The sequence below is a fragment of the Panthera tigris genome, chromosome C1, assembly GCF_018350195.1.
Source record: "Panthera tigris isolate Pti1 chromosome C1, P.tigris_Pti1_mat1.1, whole genome shotgun sequence".
Taxonomy (NCBI): domain Eukaryota; kingdom Metazoa; phylum Chordata; class Mammalia; order Carnivora; family Felidae; genus Panthera; species Panthera tigris.
In genome coordinates this window covers 70,757,480-70,771,190 of record NC_056667.1, presented here as the reverse complement: position 1 = coordinate 70,771,190, position 13,711 = coordinate 70,757,480, and the positions used below count along the sequence as shown (strand labels likewise).

At 44.2% G+C, this 13,711-nt stretch overlaps 1 long non-coding RNA gene across 2 annotated transcripts in view; it reads right to left on the bottom strand.

Annotated features, from left to right (window-relative positions):
* The window catches only part of LOC122241476, a 62,998-nt gene that overhangs the window by 4,194 nt on the left and 45,093 nt on the right, over positions 1-13,711 (bottom strand). Inside the window, exons 5-6 of one of the 2 annotated variants that reach the window (XR_006221645.1) lie at positions 13,589-13,649; positions 3,596-3,873 (exon numbers count right to left, since the gene is read on the bottom strand). This is a non-coding gene — a long non-coding RNA (uncharacterized LOC122241476). Of the gene's footprint in view, positions 1-3,487; positions 3,874-13,588; positions 13,650-13,711 lie in introns of those variants that run through there. The other variant, XR_006221644.1, reaches the window with a different exon arrangement.

Genomic DNA, 13,711 nt, shown 5'->3' with positions numbered 1-13,711 from the left:
TTCAGGAAAACAGATGCCTTAGGTAATATGGTGACTGATCACTTGGTGGCGCTGTTGTTCCACTCCTGGGTTTTGCAGCGGCTTGTCCCTAGCTAGGCCTCCCTTCCCAAACAGGTGCCCTAACATTCTGTGAGCTGCCCTAACATTCATGTATTCACGACATATCTATAAAGTAGGTCTGCCAGGTGCCAGAGACTATGTGGGTTTCTCGGGTAACTTGGTGAACAGAACAGTTTGTGGAGCTCAGAGAACAAGAGAGACAAGTGATGAAATGAAATAATTGCACGTTGTGGTCAGATCAGGCTCCTAAGATAGAAAATAATGGTGGGCAGATGCCTTTATATAAACTGGTCAGGAAGACTTTTCTGATGAGTTTGTAGGCTGCACCCCACCGCCTCCCACACGCTATGGGATGGAGGAAGAGAACCAAGCAGAGGGACCACCCTGGTTGGAGCATAGCCGAGAAAAGAGGACGGTGGGGAAGGATAAGCAGATAGGGCCAGATCATGTGGAAACTTTTAGTCCTGGCAAGACCTCATTGCAGGTTTTATTCTTAGGGCAAAGGGAAGCCTTTGAAAAGTTTCAACGGTAGAGTGAGGTTATTCAACCTAAATAGTTTGCTTTTCACATTGTGTTGTAATTCCCATTTGATCACCTTTGCTTTAGATATATGTAAACACTTGGGAAAAAACATATTCAGTAGTAGAACATTTCACATTTTTACACAGCAATGTTTTTAAAATAATATAACCTATAGAATATAAAGCTTAAAAGTTTTGCTGGTGGGGCAGAGTTTAAGAAGCTGGACAGCAGCAGACAAAATCTATGGTGAGAGAGCACTGGGTTTTGATGAGTCAGAAAGCTGAGTTTGCCACCCCTCCTCACAGCACTTCTCATAGTATGTTGTCATTACTCTCTGCCTTATCTTCTGCCCCTTTAGACTCTGGGCTTCTAGGCAATAGACACACACTAGAGACAGGGGTTCCCTTGCGCATCTTACTAACCAGTGATTAGCATGGGAACACAGTAGACTCAAGCATTGGATGGATGGAGGGACTGATGGAGGGATGGATGAACAAGCAGAAGGTAAGAGATCCCAATTCTGGATAAGTGAGACTTTAGAATTTTAGCAACACTTTCTCAAAGATAAATCAATTTCAACTTCCAGGTACAAGACAAAGCATTTCTCTGGCTTCCTTGCGTATGTACTAAATATCAATTGAACACCTACTATGTGCAAGACACTGTGCTAGATCAGGGACACAAACATGAGTAGGACATCGTGACAGTCCCCAAGCTACTTACAGTCAATAAAGGACATAAGACCAAAACATAACTGATCCACAGTTTAGACACTGTTATATACACAAAATGAGGAGTGGGTTAATGGTAGGTGTTGAGAAGAGGAAAAGAGGATTCTCAAGGGTCAGAGTTAAAGAAAAGCTTCATGAAAGTGACACTTGAGTTTCATCTCAAAGGATGGGAGGTTTCCTCCAGGGATGACAAAGCTCTTAGCCTCCACTAAGAGCTGGAATTGGTGGCTTTTTCCTGAACAGGCCCCGCTAAAGGAAAAAAGAATGCAAACCTTCTCCTATCCCACTCCCCATTTTGTGAGCTCAGGGTGCTGCCTTCCCAGGGTGCTGCCAGCCCAGCTGCCCAGAGCACAAGCTGCAGGCCACCATTGAGGAGAAGGTTCTGGAAAAAATGTTCTAGACTACAACTCCCAAACCTCCCAAGCAGTCTTTGTGGCTTACTGTTAGAGTTTTCAGCTGAGGACACTCTTATGTTTCTACTGTCACATTTTTCCAACTGCAGATCACATGCATTCATGGGTCAGGTAATCGATATGGCGGTCCTCAACATACAATGCGAGCAGCATTTTAAAAAATGGGATAGAGGGGCGCCTGGCTGGCTCAGTCAGTAGAACATGTGACTCTTGATCTTGGGGTTGTGAGTTTAAGCCCCATGTTGGGTATAAAGTTTATGGTAACCCACTCACATGGTGCTTTCAACCTTTCGCAGAACTGAGGAGAGAGCTCCCAATTTAAATGTGGATCTCCTCTAGGGCCCATGGATGTATGCGTACCTTAATGCCATAATTTAGTGGAATCAGAATACTCTTGTGCTAAACGTGAACATTTTTTGAAAACAGATGCTTTTTTTGGGGTACCACTAAAATATTCTCAGTCCTCCATCCTGCATGTGTGCACACATGCCCCCCCATGACTGGCAAAAGAAGCTTTATGTCAACACTCTGAGCAATATCCCTCATCAGGCAGGAAAATACGAGTCAACGTACCACAAAAGCTTTGAGGCAGAGAGTCAGCCAGAGCTTCACAAAGTCACAGAGCCTTTTAAAGTACCTCCATTTCAGGGGCGCCTGGGTGGCTCAGTTGGTTAAGCGTCCATCTTTGGCTCAGGTCATGACCTCATGGTTTGAGCCCCATGTCGGGCTCTGTGCAGACAGCTTGGAGCCTGGAGCCTGCTTTGGATTCTGTGTCTACCTCTCTCTCTGCCCTCCCCAACTCACGCTCTATCTCAAAAATAAACACTAAAAAAAAAAAAAAAAAATTTAAGTACCTCCATTTTGTTAGAATTGTTTACAAATATGTGATTACTGCCAATAATAGGTTTTAGTCAGATTCCGATTTCTACGTTATTAGTGGCTCATAAAAGCCTTCCAGTGCAGGTCATGAAACTGTGGAAGTACAATTAAATGTGGATAGACCCAAATAATGTATAGCTTGTCATTTAGAGCTCGGGTCACACTGAGAATTCAGCCAGACAGTTTTCCCCTCTAGGATGGGATTGTGGAGAATAACACATTTAGAACAAAGAATGAAACTCATCCTTTCCCAACCAAAGGAAGGCATGTTAGTGATTATAACACGGTCTAGCAATGCAGGTAACATCACATGGCCATTTGAAAATGGTTGCCCCTCCTTTATATAAGATCCGAACCAACCTCAAGAATTAAGTGAAATTTATCATATGCTGTGTGAAACATGGTAAAGTTTGGACTGGAGGTGAGCCCCCCCAAGCGTGTGCAGACACGGCAAGTCCTGGCTCTCCCTATAGTTCTTACATTGTTTCCACAAATTGCAGACAACTTGCAGCCGATAAGTTTCTAAAAGGAAAGCGGAAATTTGTCTTTCTTCTGTCAGGGCTGGCTGTCAGTAAGCAACCAACAAGCTGGGGAAATGGATTCAAATGAACATGTAGTCGCTTCTTCACATGCTCAGATTTCCTAGAAATGTTATTCATTCCAGATATACCAGCACTTACTTTTTGATATTTCAGCCCCTGTTTAGGAAGCGTGTGAGGTAATGTAACTGTAGGTACAGTGACCGCAAAGATTAGGTTAGAACCCCTCAAGGCGGGTCAGGTCAGGGCTGGAGGCCTGGAAAAAGCCATAGCTGCCAGGCCAGGTCAACCGATCTCGAAGACTATGTTCTCCACCAGCAGCCAAGGCCACCTCTGTGCCAAGAATCCTGAGACTTTCTGTAGGAGGTTCAGGGAACAGTTTAATGCAAACCTTTGGATCTTAGCAAACTCAGGCACCACTTGGCTTCATCATAGAGGACCCCTGGCTCACCTGCTTACTGCTCACCATCACCAGAGTTCTCAGTTGACCTAGATAACCCACTCTTATGCCATGGCCTCAAGTTTCCATCTGGATCCATCCATGGGGGGTTTTGGAAGCCCTCTGGTCCCAGCAGATAAGGCAACAGCCTGACTCATTCTAGACCATCTTTCATCCAAGAGCCTTGAGAAAGTGAATGTGAGGGGTGGGGAAGTCCGAGTTCTCTCTCCCGCTTGATGTAAGGAAATATTTGCTTGTCCTTCATGAGTAGGATTGTTGATGTAAATATCCTGAAATGAAACCACAGGTAACTGAGCAGTGCTGACCTGACTGTGACAAACTCATAAATTTCCCGTATATTATGTCAGTCAATGCAAAACATTTTTTTAAGATTTTATTTTTAAGTAATCTCTACATCCAATGTGGAGCTCAAACCCACAACCCCCGAGATCAAGAGTCACATGCTCCACTGACTGAGCCAGCCAGGCGCCCCCCGCCCCCCAGTCAAAACATTTCTGTCACAAAATTTAAGCTGAGTGAATAAAAACTGGATGAACTGAAGCTGAATGAATCTTTTTTTTTTATTTTTTTAAATTTTTTTTAACTATTTATTCCTGAGACAGAGAGAGACAGAGCGTGAGCAGGGGAGGGTCAGAGAGAGGGAGACACAGAATCTGAAACAGGCTCCAGGCTCTGAGCTGTCAGCCCAGAGCCCGACGCGGGGCTCAAACTCACGGAGTGCGAGATCATGACCTGAGCCGAAGTCGGACACTCAACCGACTGAGCCACCCAGGCGCCCCAAGCTGAATGAATCTTAAACAATCGGTTGTTTGCAGCCTGTGGTGGGAGTTCACTTGTGAATTCTCATGTAACTCTTCTTTCAAATTTACCATTGAAATTTAAGATGTGGGGCACCTGGGTGGTGTCGGTTAAGCCTCCAACTTCAGCTCAGGTTATGATCTCATGGTTTGTGGGTTCGAGCCCCATGTCAGGCTCTGTGCTGACAGCTCAGAGCCTGGAGCCTGCTTCGGACTCTATGTCTCCCTCTCTCTCTGCCCCTCCTCAACTTGCGCTCTGTCTGTCAAAAATGAATAAACATTAAAAAAAATTAAAAGAAAAAAAAGAAATTTAAGATGTTAATATGTCATAGCAGGATGCTTGACTGGGAAAGGTGGAATTCCTAAGGACCTGATTCCCTTTTATCTCATGGTGGGAAAGGAGGGTTGTGTTCTGTATATGGCCATCAGCATACAGTCCTGCTTTCTCCTCACCCTTTCACACTGTCAACATATTATAGACAAACTGGTGCTTGCAAACAGCTGCAGCCTTTGTTTCAGCGGCCCTCGCCAAGAGTCCCTTGCCAGGGTTTCTGCTTCTTAGGACAGTGTCCTGACTTTAGCAGCTGGGCAATGGGTGGGGCCGGATGCTTCCAGATGGCGGTACTGACAATGTCTGCACCCCCAGAGTGGGTGGCAGGGGCCTGCAGGGCTGCCTCAGACTTGCTGGAGCTGCAGGTTAAACTAACAGATTCCCAGACTCCACCTGAGACCTGCTGGCGGGGACTCTGGGAGCAGGACGGTCCCAGATGGGGCCCCGGGAGCCCATGCCGCATGCCAAGCACACACCACCTGTCATTCTTATTCCAACTGAAATTTGAAAACTATAGCCTGCGGGGAATCTTGCCTGGTTGCACATCAGAATCATTCAGGGGATCTTTGAAAAACACCGGTTCCCAGGTCCTACCACATACCAACTGATAAGAATTCCACAAGAATTTGCTAATAGCACTCCAGGTGGTTCTAATTTGCAGACAGGGCTGAGAACAAAGCAACTCCTGAAAACAATTTATAACAGTTCTCCAGGTACCTTAGGAGAGTAAGTTCCTGTCCTGGTCCTCTCCTGTGCCCTGAGGCAAGTGTGGGATGAGGCCTTGGGTTGTTTTTTTGTTTTTTTGTTTTTTTTAAGTTTATGTATTTATTTTGAGAAGAGAGGGGCGGGGGGCTCCTAAGCACATACAAGTTGGGGAGGGGCAGAGAGAGAGGGAGAGAGAGAGAAAACCCCAGGCAGGCTCTGAACTGTCAGCACAGAGCCTGATGAGGGGGCTCGAACTCACGAACTTCTGCTCATGACGTGAGCAGAAGTCGGAAGTTCAACTGACTGAGCCACTCAGTCATGCCCCGCTTGGTTCCTTTTGACACAAAGCGGGGTCATGTCAGGGATGGCAGGACAAAACCACAGGATTACTTCTGGGAGCAGATAGTTTCTTCCCTAGAATCCGTATGGTGCTCTCTTAGCTACCAAAGGCTTTCTCACATTATGGAGGAACTATGGCAAGGCTCTTAAATTCTTCACACAGCTACAGAGCAAGAGGACCAGTGAGAATCAAGTTCCTGAGAAGATGTGCACGCTTAATCTTAATAACAACATTGGGATGCAGAATTTGCATTTGATCAAGGTAATTTTTTTTCTTTTGGGTGTTTTCTGTCCAGAGTAAAATATCAGAAATAAATGTTTTCCATATAAGGAAAATTTTAAAAATTGATTTCTAAAGAAAGAAATATAAGTGGTAAACAAAAACTACCAGTCTTAAAGAGACTCACTTTTGGAATCATTCTGACTTTTAACATTTAAAACCCTGAAGTTCTATTAAGGATTCACAGAATCCAACAGCAAATGGCTTACATGAGGTGCTTATATAATACAATTTCTTCAATATCACCATAGTTACTACCCAGAAAATATTTTTTGAGCTAATTTTGACTAAATACCAGGCACTATGCCAGGCTAGGAGTACAAAATTAGCAAGACAGATCTCAGCCCTAAGGAGAATGGGGAATGTAGATTAGTAAACAAAAAAATAAATAAATAAAAAGCAAGGTGATGTTACTACTGCTGATAATATTGGGTGCTATAGAGTTGAAGGAGCTATTCATAAATGCCAGTCTGCATTGGCCAGTTTGAGCTCACTTTTGAAGGGTGAAGAGGAGTTTTCCAAGTGGACCCGACAGGGCACTCCAAGCAGAGGAATGAGAGGTTCAAGAAGTATAGACGAGGGGAACCTGGGTGGCTCAGTCAGTTGAGCATTGACTTTGGCTCAGGTCACGATCTCATGGTTGTGGGTTCAGCCTCGAGTCAAATTCTGCTCTGACGGTGTGGAGGCTGTTGGGATTCTCTCTCTCTCCCTCGCTCCCTGCCCCTCCCCCACTTATGCGCGTGTGCTCGCACGCGTGCTCTCTCTCTCTCTCTCTCTCTAGATAAAAAAATAAACTTAAAAAAAGAAGTGTAGATGAGCAGGTCACCTTTGGAAAACTATGTGCATTTGTTTCTATTCCTGCTTTTAAAAATTACCATAAACTTAGCAGCATAAAACAACACCTATTTATTACTGGGTCGTTCTGGAGGTCAGAAGTCCAACGTGAGCTAAAATCAAGGTGTTGCATTCCTTTCTGGAAGCTCTAGGGGACGATCTGTTTCTTGGCCTTTTGCAGCTTCTAGCCACTGCCACCTTCCTTAACTCATGGCCCCTAACTCCATCTGCAAAGCCAGCAATGACAGTTCAAGTCCTTCTTATGTCATCTGTTTGACCCTTTTCTCATCATCATGGCCCTCTCTGACCACAGCCGGAAAAGGTTCTCTCGTTTTAATGACTCATTAGATTAGGTTGGGCCCACCTGCTTCTCATCTCACGGTCCATAACTTCAATCACATTTGCAAAGTTCTCTGTGACACTTAAGGCAACCTATTCACGAGTTCTGGAGATTAGGGCAGGCACAACTTTAGGGGTCCGTAATTCTGTCTACCATACCGTGCATCAATTAACCAAGTGACTTTGATAGGATAAGTAGGAGCTAAATCGTGAAAGGCCCTTATATGTCAGGTTAAGGAGTTTTCAGTTTATCCTTTGGGGACCAAGAGCCCCTTTAGGTTTTAAGAAGGGGGTTTCCCTCTTAGAGGTCTCTTTGGCTATACTGACCAATCCTAAGAACCGATGGGGGGATGCTTGTTACTAAGACTGGTATGCAGGCTTGGGGATTCAGATTTAGTAGGCCCAGGGTGAGCATGCAGGAACGTGTTTATGACCAGTCGGGTTACCAACACATGACTAGAGAGTTAGTTGAGAATATAAGACTGGAGGTGAGAGACCAGTAAGGAGGCCCTGCCATCAGTCCTGGGGAGAACTAACAAACATAAACTAACACAGCGGACAGCCCTGCAGATGGAAACAAGTGGGTGGATTTCAGTAATATTTAATGGGGAATTTGGACAGAACTATTGGTAATCTACTGGATGTGCTCTGGTTAATCGAAAATGCATATTTTAGAGTCAGACAAATGTGAGTTCAAATCCTGGCCCTGGCTGCCACCTACAAGCAGGTGGACTTTGCTGAAAGAATGTCTCTGAATCTTAAGGCCTTGACTATTAAATAAGGATGATAATATAAAATTTGCCGAACTGTTAAGGATTAGCAATAATGTATCTAAGGGGCTCAGAAATGGCCACCACTCTTTAAAAAAAAATTTTTTTAATGTTTATTTATTTTTGAGAGAGAGACAGAGTGCGAGCAGGGGAGGAGCAGAGAGAGAGGGACACACAGAATCGGAAGCAGGCTCCAGGCTCTGAGCTGTCAGCACAGAGCCCGACGTGGGGCTCGAACCCACAACTGTGAGATCATGACCTCAGCCGAAGTCTGACGCTTAACCGACTGAGCCACCCAGGTGGCCACCACTATTATTGTTATGGTGGTGATTGATAGTGTTCTACGGATGTAAATAGTGGTGGTGGCTGACAGAGAAGAATAAAGATAACTCATGGAATGCAGGGCTCGGATGGCCAGATGAGTGGCAGGGCCATCCACCCACATAGAAATATAGGAGGAGAATCAAGCTGGGAGCGCAAGGTGATGGGTTTCAGTTTTGAACACGTTGAGTTGGAGATGGGGGTGAGATTTTGGGTGGAATGTCCAGGAAGTAGTAAGATATACAGATTCTGAATCAGAAAAAAAAAAGAAAATCTGGGTAAAAGCTATGGTGGTTTTTCCATGGACCTGAAACTTGTAAAAGGTGTCTTTGAACATGAGCCACAAAACTGTAGGAATCAAAAGAACTACTAATTCATCAAAGCCTTTTTACTGCTTAAATCACTTTGTGTATTGTAATAATGCAAAAGTAATTACAATGTTCCTGTTAAAGTAATAATACCCTGACAATTGAAAGGCGTGCTTAGACAGCCACAAGGCCCTAAACATTCATTCCGAGCCCTCACAGAGCTGTTTGGTTTATGATTTTACAAGTTGGCTGGAAGCGGGGTCATGCGGAGGTTAATAGACTGAGCTGTAATTCCTGCGGGATCGCAGCCGAAGCCCAAGTGTGGGTTTCTGCTTCCTGCTCTGGCACCCCATTCATTTTCTCGCTTTGTTAACCCAACACTGGACCCTCCTTGCGAAGGGACTGTCTGCATCATTAGTGTGCCCACCTTGGGGTCTGCCGATGTGACTCTCCTTCCTGCAAGAGCTTCACAACGTCCACACCTTCCATCTGTGTACTTGGGAAGGGGTCAGTGTACTGTTTCTCACTGGCAGCTGCTGATCTGAGGGTGAAACACTGCTGTTTCTGGGTCCACTGAGTCCCTAAGACACATTGATCCTTGAGAGTTGCATTTCATATCCATACCCTTCTTCTTCTTTGTTTTTGGTCTTTTTAAAAATTTTAGTTAATATACAGTGCATACTGGTTTCAGAAGTAGAATTCAGTGGTTCATCCCTTAAAACCAACACCCAGTGTTCATCACAAGTGCCCTCCTTAATCCCCATCACCCATCTAGACCCTTCTTTTCATGCTCAAAGCTTCCGTAGTCCATGGTGAAAATCACCTAGCAGATAGCCTCATCTACTTCTCCTTCCCATCCCTGTGACCCGCCACCAGAAGAGTTCAGAACTGGGAGTCACGATTCCTAGGGAAAAGTGCCTGCCTCCCTACCTTCCAGTTGGGTGACCTGGAACAAGACACTTAACCTCTCTGTAGCAAGATGTGCTCATTCCATAACCTGAAAATTTTATTTCAGATACAAATCCCTTGTTCAAATGAAATCTGAAGTAGAAGCCAAAAATAGAAAGCAGGGAACAAGGCAAAGTGCCCTAGAGAAGTGGGGATGGCAGTCCCAGGGCGTTCATTTGCCCCAACACAGCCAAGCCCCCAAGGCAGGCCCTGGGCATCTTTACAGAAGGCACTGCAGGAGGTCCCTTAGTATGCTTTCATGGCCTCCGCTTCCGAATTTCTGCTCATTGCCCCTCCTTACTGAAACTGATCAGAAGCTTTCCAATAACCCAAAGATCATGTCTAAACTCATTAATTTTTCATGTAAGGCTCCCACAGCCCGAGTCAGACTCACCCTTCTGACTTTAAATTCTATTACGCCTGCCACAGCAACCCTCTGGTCTCACGACTGTCCCTAAATCTCACTTACATCGTTCTGTCTTTGTACTCAATTCCTCTCCCTGACTTACACCCTGTATTAGTTTTCTGTTGCTGCTGTAACAAGTTACCATAAACTTAGTGCCTTAAAAATGTACATTTATTATCTTACAGTTTGAAGTCTAAAATCCAACGTGAGTCTCTCAGGGCTAAAATGTAGGCGTTGGTGAGGGCTACTTTCCTTTCTGAGGCTCTAACAGAGAACCTGTCTCCTGGCCTTTTCTAACCCCCGGCGGTGGCCCTTTTCTCCATCCTAAAAGCCAACAATGTCACATCTCTCTAGGCCTTTCTTCTGTACTCACATCTCCTACCTCTCCTCTTCTGCCTTCCTCTCCCACTTTTAAGGATCTTTGTGATTACACTGGGCCACCCAGATAATCCAGAATAATCACCCCACCTCAAGATCCTTAATCACATCACAGTCATCTAACGTAATCACAGGTCCCAGCATTTAGAACAATTTTGAGGGCCATGGTTCTGCCCACCACACAGCCCATCCGTGCCCATCCGTGCACGTCCTGTATGTGAGTAGCAGACTTTACTGAGGAAGGGGGAAGACCACAGAGGTCAACAGATGCTTCGCTACAGCCATGCAAACTCCTTCAAATTGACTCCCGGGCATCATCCTGTGGCCTGTCCCACCACTGAGGGTGGTTCTTTGACCATTTCGTGCACAGAGCATTTGCCTCATTCTGTCTCTCCTCCACACTCTGACACCTCCCCGCTTTGCTTCTCTTTCTTCCTCTTTTCCTCCCCCAAGGATTGACACTGAGAACTCCTGATTCTTCTCACTCTGTGACGCAAACTTTCTCCACGGCCAGCTTCCAACTTCAGCACCCTTGAAAGGGCTCAGCTGAAAAACAAGGCCTCCATCTAATGAGAGCTACCTCCTTAGAATATGAGTGTGGTTGTAAATCCCAGTTTGTTCCTCGTGGTCACATGATACCACATGTGGTCCGTGTTATCACATGATAACATGTTGACCTGCCCACAGGCATGGTGCCACTACCCTTGTCGGTGTCATGTTTGTACATTTTCTCTTTTTTTGATGAAAAGATCTCAGGAAAATGTCTCAGGAATTATGGCTGGCTGGGGCAAAAGAACAGAAACTGGAGTTGATGCTTTCCCTTCTCATAAAAGGAGAGACTGTTCACGTGAGTGATGACTCTAAATGAAAATGTGGAATTTTTAAAGAGTGGTTAAAAACTATAAGTCACATCCCTCTTTGGTGCTAAAGTATTAACCCTCACTAGATTGTTAGAACTTGAGGTTGGAAATCATATTTTATTCAATGTCGTGTCCCCAGCGCCCCGGTATAGTGTGCACATAACTGATGCTTAATGCATTTTGATTGATATAATTAATAGATATAGTATAAAATCTATTATTTATAAACATGGGTATATATAAGTTTCCTCCCACACAAATGTAGCCCTGTTTTTCTCACTCAGAGGAGAGGTTGCCCTCTCTTTGTGCTCTGGGATATTAGAGGGTGGGTTGTGTTTCTCACCATCAGGTGAGAGTTTTGCAAAGGCAGGTGAGTAAAACAATAGATAAAACCCTTCACGGGGAATGTTGGAACACAACATTGGCATAATGGAAGGAGTGTTTTAAAGCCACACATTAGTATTAACATCTGTGCAAAAACAAGCTTTCAAACTGTGAACCAACAGGATTTATGGCAGACTATTAATGCTCATTCTGTTCCTGAGTTAGAGAGATGTTTATTCTCAACAGTGAGTCACTCACAGACATGACCTCCAAGCAACAGCAGTCTGCAGCATCCCAATTAACACAGGGGAGACAACTAAAAATTAATTCTCACTCTTGTAATTAAGTACAGATTTTCCTCCATGTACAATGGGGTTACCAATAAACCCATTGTAAGTTGAAAATATCATAAGTTGAAAATTCATTCAGGGGCGCGTGGGTGCTCAGTCAAGTTGAGCGTCTGACTTTAGTTCAGGTCACGGTCTCGCAGCTTGTGGGTTTGAGTCCCGCATCAAGCTCTGTGCTGACAGCTTGGAGCCTGGAGACTGCTTTGGATTCTGTGTCTCTGTCTCTTCCCCTCCCCACTCATGTTCTGCCTCTCTCTCTCTCTCTCTCTCTCTCTCTCTCAAAGGTGAATAAGCACTAAAAACAATTTTTTTTTTAAAGAAAATGCATTTAATACACTTAACCAACCAAACATCATAGCTTAGCCTAACCTACCTTAAATGTACTCAGAAGACTTACATTGGCCTACGGCTAACCAACAACATCTATTTTATTTTATTTATTTATTTATTTATTTATTTATTTATTTATTTATTTTTTTAAGTTTCTCAGGATCCACATAAGAATGAAACCATATGGTATCTGTCTTTCTCTGTATGGCTTATTTCACTTAGCATCACACTCTCCAGTTCCATCCACGTTGCTACAAAAGGCCATATTTCATTCTTTCTCATTGCCATGTAGTATTCCATTGTGTATATAAACCACAATTTCTTTATCCATTCATCAGTTGATAGACATTTAGGCTCTTTCCATAATTTGGCTATTGTTGAGAGTGCTGCTATAAACATTGGGGTACAAGTGCCCCTATGCATCAGCACTCCTGTATCCCTTGGGTAAATTCCTAGCAGTGCTATTGCTGGGTCATAGGGTAGGTCTATTTTTAATTTTCTGAGGAACCTCCACACTGCTTTCCAGGGCAGCTGCACCAATTTGCATTCCCACCAACAGTGCAAGAGGGTTCCCATTTCTCCACATCCTCGCCAGCATCTATAGTCTCCTGATTTGTTCATTTTGGCCACTCTGACTGGCGTGAGGTGATATCTGAGTGTGGTTTTGATTTGTATTTCCTTGATAAGGAGCGACGTTGAACATCTTTTCATGTGCCCGTTGGCCATCCGGATGTCTTCTTTAGAGAAGTGTCTATTCATGTTTTCTGCCCATTTCTTCACTGGGTTACTTGTTTTTCGGGTGTGGAGTTTGGTGAGCTCTTTATAGATTTTGGATACTAGCCCTTTGTCCGATATGTCATTTGCAAATATCTTTTCCCATTCCGTTGGTTGCCTTTTAGTTTTGTTGGTTGTTTCCTTTGCTGTGCAGAAGCTTTTTATCTTCATAAGGTGCCAGTAGTTCATTTTTGCTTTTAATTCCCTTGCCTTTGGGGATGTGTCAAGTAAGAGATTGCTACGGCTGAGGTCAGAGAGGTCTTTTCCTGCTTTCTCCTCTAGGGTTTTGATGGTTTCCTGTCTCACATTCAGGTCCTTTATCCATTTCGAGTTTATTTTTGTGAATGGTGTGAGAAAGTGGTCTAGTTTCAACCTTCTGCATGTTGCTGTCCAGTTCTCCCAGCACCATTTGTTAAAGAGACTGTCTTTTTTCCATTGGATGTTCTTTCCTGCTTTGTCACAACATCTATTTTATAGTAAGTGTTGACTATCTCATGTAATTCATTGTACTTTAATCTCACTGTACTGAAAGTGAAAAGCGGGATGGTTGTGTGGGTACAGAATGGTTGTCAGTCTATTTGTTGTTTACTCACATGATCGTGTGGCTGCCTGGCAGCTGGGGCTGCATCACGAGAGACTGTTGTACACATATCCCTAGGGAAAAGATCAAAACTCAAAATTAAAAATTCTAAGCACAGTTTCCACCGGAATACAAA